The sequence below is a fragment of the Cherax quadricarinatus genome, chromosome 78 (genome assembly GCF_038502225.1).
Source record: "Cherax quadricarinatus isolate ZL_2023a chromosome 78, ASM3850222v1, whole genome shotgun sequence".
In the NCBI taxonomy this organism is placed as follows: Eukaryota; Metazoa; Arthropoda; class Malacostraca; order Decapoda; family Parastacidae; genus Cherax; species Cherax quadricarinatus.
In genome coordinates, this window is record NC_091369.1 from 19,802,810 (window position 1) to 19,809,984 (window position 7,175).

The following is a 7,175-nucleotide window of genomic DNA, read 5'->3' on the forward strand; positions in this document are numbered from 1 at the left end:
TTGGCGTTTGAATTTCTAAACAAGATAAATATTTCAAATAAGTTTTCACATCCTCTTGAATATTGGATAAAGAGGGTACAGGAGGAAATCTATGGAAATGAGATTAAATTGATGATGGAAAGAAAAATTGTGAAAGGTTCTATAATAGAGAAATTGGGGCTGTATTTAGAGAACAATGTAATTAGGTGCAGAGGTAGGTTACAAAATGTTGAATTTGGTGATTATGCTAAACACCCTATCTTACTGCCCAAAACTCATCATCTAACAAATTTGTTTGGTCTAAATGCCCATCAAAATGTAATGCATGGTGGGGTACAAGATACCTTAAATTGTATTAGGGAAACTTTCTGGATTCCACAAGGACTTCAAAGTGTAAAAGGGGTGGTTAAATCTTGTGTAATATGTCGCCATGTAGATGCCAGATCCTATATGTGCCCAGGTCCTCCACCATTGCCAAAGGAGCATGTACAATTAGTGAAACCATTTGATGTAACAGGTGTAGACTATAGTGGTCCAATAATTTTAACAGGTACGACAAATGGAGTTCCACTGAAAGTGTATGTTTGTTTGTTCACCTGTACTGCTACTAGGGCAGTTCATTTAGAAGTGGCACAGGACTTGTCTGCAGAACAGCTTATACAGCTGTTTCGAAAATTTGCAGCTAGGAGATCCTGTCCAAGGTTGATGATTTCGGATATTGCCACAAATTTTGTAGCAGGTGCTCAACTCTTGATAGAATTAAATAATAGTAACAATGTTCAATCTCTGTTAACCCAGCGAGGGTATACCTGGAAATTTATTACTCCTGGAGCCCCTTGGCAGGGTGGGGGCTGTACAAAAGACTGATAGGCACAGTGAAGAGGTGTCTCTGCAAAGTACTACACCGGAAGAGAATTAATTTTGAAGAATTCCGTGCAGTGTTAGTGGAGGCAGAAAATCGTATAAATAATAGGCCTCTCTCGTACATGAGTGATGCACCTGATGCAGATGTATTAACACCTTCTCACCTAATATGTGGAAGGAAATTGGAAGCTGCCCCTCTCTATGGAGATAATCCGGAAGAAAGTGATGAAGATTACAATGATGCGGCAGTGTTGTGTGATAAATTTTAAATGTTAAATAAAGTAATTGAACATTGGTCTAATGTGTGGCATAAGGAATATCTTCTTACACTACGTGAACACTTTTATGGTGCGACAGAGGCAGTAAACCGACAGACCATTCAACCAGGTGGCATTGTGTTAATTGACACTGAACAACATCAAGTATTGTGGCCTCTGGGCAAAGTATTGACATTGTACCGAGATGCACAAGGTGTTGTCAGGAATGTCAAAGAGTTGTGTCATGGCCAGGAAAGTTTACACACAATTAATAAATTGATTCCCTTGGAATTAGGTGTTCAATCAAATGTAAATGAAAATCTGAGGAAAAGTGACACAAGTGATATGGAAGATAATGCAGACCAAGTGATGCCGGAAGATGAAATCGTAGTAAGACCTACTAGGAGAACAGCCACTCAAGCCAGAACTGGCTGGAATCATCTCCTAAAGGAAGGGGTAATTTGAATCGTTTAGCAATGAACTCCGGCAGGCAGCAGTGTGGAAAATACTGTATATATTTTCCAGAAATTCAGTATTTATATGTAAATAGATGGCCATACTGTATTTAATAATATTTATGTCATAGAAAACGGAAAGCATGCGTCTGCGTGGACGAGTCTCGACACCTTGGTTTTGAAATGAACAGAACGTTAGAGTGAATGGGAAGAATTTTTCGTGCTCTAGAGGTTAAAATTGGGCTGACACCTCTCAAATAGGAGGCAAAATTGTTGGATGTGCATTCCTGCATAATTTGAGTATCAGGCGACTGGACAACACAGCTCCAGGAACCTAAGATAAGTCTGTTTATGTTTAATTCTGGCCAGTAATTTCATAAATTTAGACAGTGAGGTTTTCTGGGTATGATACACATTAATCTCCAGTCAAATTGGTGAGTGATATTAAGATATATTTTCCTTCTGTTATGTAATTGTGTATATATATAACCATTCATTATTTTTAATAAACAGTCCACAAATTTATATATTTACCAGTATTCCTTGTGTAAGTATATTTCATTTAATTAATAGGTCCAGAGCAACTTGTGGTTATGACAGTGGTAGGTATCGAAGGGGGACATTTTTTGCGACCTAGGTGTTCCAAATTCCTACTTGTCCATGTAACATTGATAAATAATGATTATCTTTATCATTTACTGTTATGTACATAATTAGTTACATTCAGATAAATGCAATTTTCCACAGTTCTAATACAAATTCAAAACCAAGATGGCGAGTCTTCCTGTCTGCCTAGACGCAGGCTTTCCGTTTTCTATGACATAAATATTATTAATTTCAGTATGGCCATCTATTTACATATAAATACTGAATTTCTGGAAAATGTATACAGTATTTTTCACACAAATATTATTATTTTGGGTGGCTTTTTTATGCATTTATCCAAGATATATTATGCATACTATCACTACTGAATAAATGATATAAGCAGAAAAATGATATTAGCAATAATAGCGTCAGTATAAGACATCTTGTGAGTGATACTCAGACTGTTGTCATGGCAACTGGTTGTTGGATCATCATGCAACCTCCGCCCACCTCTGATATAAGCTCCTCCCACATTGTAATGATACTAAGTGGTAAATTTAGTGTATTAGAAAGAAAAATAGACAGAAAATTTAAATATATATATATATATATATATATATATATATATATATATATATCTATATATATATATATATATATATATAATTTACCTGGCACTTACACATATATTAACCTGGCGGGTCGTCACCTGACATGTTTCAAGTAGCTATAATTTGCTTTAGAAACATTGTATTACGATGGCATTTTCACCAAAATGTTCCCAGATACTTACACTATTTTTCTGTAAACAAAACCCAAAATCATATTTTTAGCATAATTATCATCACCGCATCAGAAACTCGGAAAATAGGCCCCTGAGTCCCCTCCCCATTACCATCTCCTCTCCCAAGCATCCACTTATCTGTACCCTCGCCATGGCACCCCGGTACAATGCATCTACCCAACCCACAATTTCATCCATAAAACCCTGTCTCCTGAGGATAGCTCCCAACGATCCTCTTTTCACCCTGTCATAAGATAAGAGATAAGATATGATTTCATTCAGATTTTTAACCCCGGAGGGTTAGCCACCCTGGATAACTCAAGAAAGTCAGTGCGTCATCCAGGACTGTCTAACTTATTTCCATTGGGGTCCTCAATCTTGTCCCCCAGGATGCGACCCACACCAGTCGACTAATACCCAGGTACCTATTTGCTGCCAATCTAATCCCAACAACGCCGTCCCCTCCCCCCTGTGATTCCACGAATCCCCTAAGTACCCCATGCCCTTCAACCATAGTCCTCCCTGGCAACCCAAACTGAGTTTTCGATACCACCCACCCTACTATGCACCTAAACCTATTCCCCAATACCTTGGCAAACAACTTATAATCCATGCATAATAACGAGATAGCCCGGTAGTTTCCAAGGGTGTGCTACCCCTTTCCCTTCAGAACCAACATCACCATGGCAGTTGCCTCCTTCGCTCCCAATGCACCCTTCTCCTTCATTGAATTCAATAACTTTACCAAAAAAAATCCTTATCAGCTCCCAATGCTGTAGATAAAACTCTGCCGGAAGACCATCGACTCCTGGAGCTTTGCCCTTATACATCCCACATAAAGCTCTCCATATTTCCTCCTCTGTTCTTACCCTGCTCAATGCCTTCCTATCACTGTTCCCCAATTTGCAAGACACACACACACACACCTGCTCTAAAACCTCAACCCCAACCCCACCACTTTGCCAAAACCCCCGATACCATTTGTCTGCATGCACACACATTCCATTCCTGGCCCGTAACACCTGCCCCTCAACACCTGCCCCTCCCTATAACGTCCCACCAACTCGTGTACCTCCAACCACGGAATAGCAGTAGCCTGCTGCCATTGCTTCTCTCTACACAAGACGCATGCCAATGGCCTTTCACCCCATAACACTTCCTCCACCCCTGCCTGTACCCTCACGGCTTGCAACCTCTTGTCCTGTAACTCATGTAATTTCCCCTCAGTAGCCATAATGTCATCCATAGGACAATTACCCACCACCGCCCCCTCCCATCGCCTCTCCTCCAAATAGTTGTCAAGTCCATACTTCAAGTTATTGATCCGTTTCCCTTCCCTCACATAATGTTGCCTAATTCTTTCTTTAGCCACACAATCCCACCATGTCACCACGTCCTCCACCCCATTTGCTTCCCCACCAAGCCCCTCCCACAGTGTTGAAATCCCTCCAACCCTTCCTTGTCACCTAACATGCCTGTGTTTCACTTCCAGTAACCCCTCTAGATACCCGCAAGTGACTCCCGCCCCACCTTTGCTGCTACTGCCTGATGATCTGAATAAGCAACCTTTATTCTATGGAAATTTTTGACTAAGACCTCTTGAGAGAGATATAATCTGTCTAAACGAGCCGCATAACCCACCTTAAGAACGTGTGCTCAACCTCCCACTATCCCCCCTTCCAAATGCATCCCTTAGCTGAATATCCCTCAAGAGGTCACACAAGGCCACAGACACATAGCCCGCCCCATTTGGTTCCATGTCTGCCCTCCGAATAATACAGTTCCAGTCCCCTCCTACAATTGCCACAGCTGGTAAACTATGTAAGAAAAAAACTAGATCATCACACAAAAAATCCCTCTTCACTTTCACATCATTTTCCATGGGCGCATACACACTTATAAAAGGCACCCTCTTCCCCATCCACCACCGAGCCACATGCAGCACCCTCCCTCCTCCTCTCCCCTCACTTCTTAACAAAACAAATGGGCTCACCTCCTTGATCATGTTACCCACACCTCCTTTCAGACAGGCAGATGACAGAGTCACCACCTGAAACACTGCCACCTCCAACACTTTATCCTCCCAAAAATTGTGCTCCTGGAGAAGCACAACATCCACTCTAGATTTATGAAAAAACATCCTAAACCATTCTCTCTTTACAATATTACACAAACCATTCACATTCACCGTCATACACCTTAGGCCGCTTATAGTTTCCAACCCTGCCTCTTCTCTCCATTCTTCCCAGGTCCTCCTGCACGTGGGGCCCCACTGGTCTTCACACCACCTTCCCTCCCTACCCCCTTCTTTCAGTGCCGCTTGTCATGGCCACCACTACAAATCTCTTCCTGTCTCTGAGGCCTCTGCGCTGGCATCAGAATATCATCTGAATCTGATGCTGCCGCTCTCTTCCTCGTGTTGATCTCTTCCTCCATGTCATTGTCCAAGGAGGCCTTCAGTGAACTTCAAACTCCACCATGTGTCGTTCCACTAAACACAGCGACATCTCTCACTCACTGCTGGGCTCGTTATCCCCACTGTGCTCCTGCGTTGCACTTGTCAATGCCTTCAACCTGTGTCCATGCACCATCCCAGGTACATCCTCCTCCTCAGGTGGCGACAAAGTCTGAAAACATCTCCACCAGCTCATCTTCAAGCGCCAACACTTCCTCCTGTACCTGCACCTCTGCACTTGCCTCAGTCAAAGTCGTGGGTCCTGGTAAGTCCAGGCATACCTCCCTCACGCCAGTCTCAGCGAGGGGCTCCTCCACCACCTCATTCCACAAACGACCATGCCCTTGCACATGCCTTGAGCCCTCAATAACTACATCCAACATGGGAACAGGGGCCTCACCAGTCTGTGCAGGCGCCCATCTCTGTTTCACACACATTGCCGCCATATGATCATATGCTCCACATATGCGGCAAGTACATCGCTGCCCAGCATACGACACTAGAACCTGTGTCTTGAAATCCTCCAAAACAACAGAAGATGGGATGGGATGCCGCAGAGTCATCTTTAGGGAAAATGTTGCCTCCAGACGGCCCATGTAAGTACCCACTGCCCGCTTGCCTTGTTGTGCCAAATGTACGGTCCCGTGAACCTCAAATGCACTCCTTACGTCTGTCATCCACCTCAAATGGTACGTTACGGAGCTTTACCCATGTGAAGTGCCGTGAGATGCCAATCAATCTCACTCGCACAGCTATACTCACATCTTGAAACTGAGTCACCAATGACTCATACACAGATGTTGAATTCAATTTCACAAAATCCTGTACGCCCCATTCAGGGCTACACCATACACCTCGTCCAGGATTCCGTATGCCTCCCTTATGATGGCCGGGAGTAATACTTGTGCAGACGTTGGCGAAATTGCCCCACGGATCAGCTCAATTCCAACTGTGTTTATGCGACGCCTCACACTTGGCGTCATATTGATACAAGGTGTTTCGCCTGAATGAACAGCAGAGGGGTGCATAGCACAACGGCACTCTGCCGCAGTCAGGCAGCAAATGATCAGTAATGATAATAGAGTCAAGCTCAGTGTCATAAGTTAAATTTAGTACCATTAAGAATGCAAACAATTGAAGGTTACGGGGAGAATCATAAAAATATTAAGCTAAATTAATAGACAAACACTGATCCAACTTGCTGTGGCAGGAAAGATGATATTTCTACCTTTTATGCAATGTCAAACATCTGAAAGACAGATTACAAATTACCTTATAATAAAATAAGTAAATTCATACTGGACTTGGGGTCAAGATAATAAGTTGACCAGTATGAGTTACAAAAGATGGAGATCAACTGAAAGTCAACCATATATAGAAAATATTTAAAATTCGATCAGGGCTGATCGAAATTCAAAATTCAGTCAATTCAAAAGTCTTTGATATTATCCTAACGCCATAACACTTCGAAAAGGCAATAAGTGACATGTCCATGCCCTCTGCCCCAGGCCCGGACTCGTGAAGCTCCGTTTTCATTAATAACTGCAAGTAGCCCCTTTTGCATGCCTGTAGCATTCTTTGGAAAGGAAGCATGGTCACAAGGGTCATCCCAGGGCAACACGGGCATAGAGCAGGTCGCTCCTGCCTGTCTCGGCTACAACAAAAACAAAATGCAGATGTAATATACAGAATTTGTGAAAGCCTTCGACAAATGCAACCATGGAGTAATAGCACAACCATGGTGGAACAGCGCAACCATGGTGTCTCAAGAAATCGTAATGACACGATTGCAA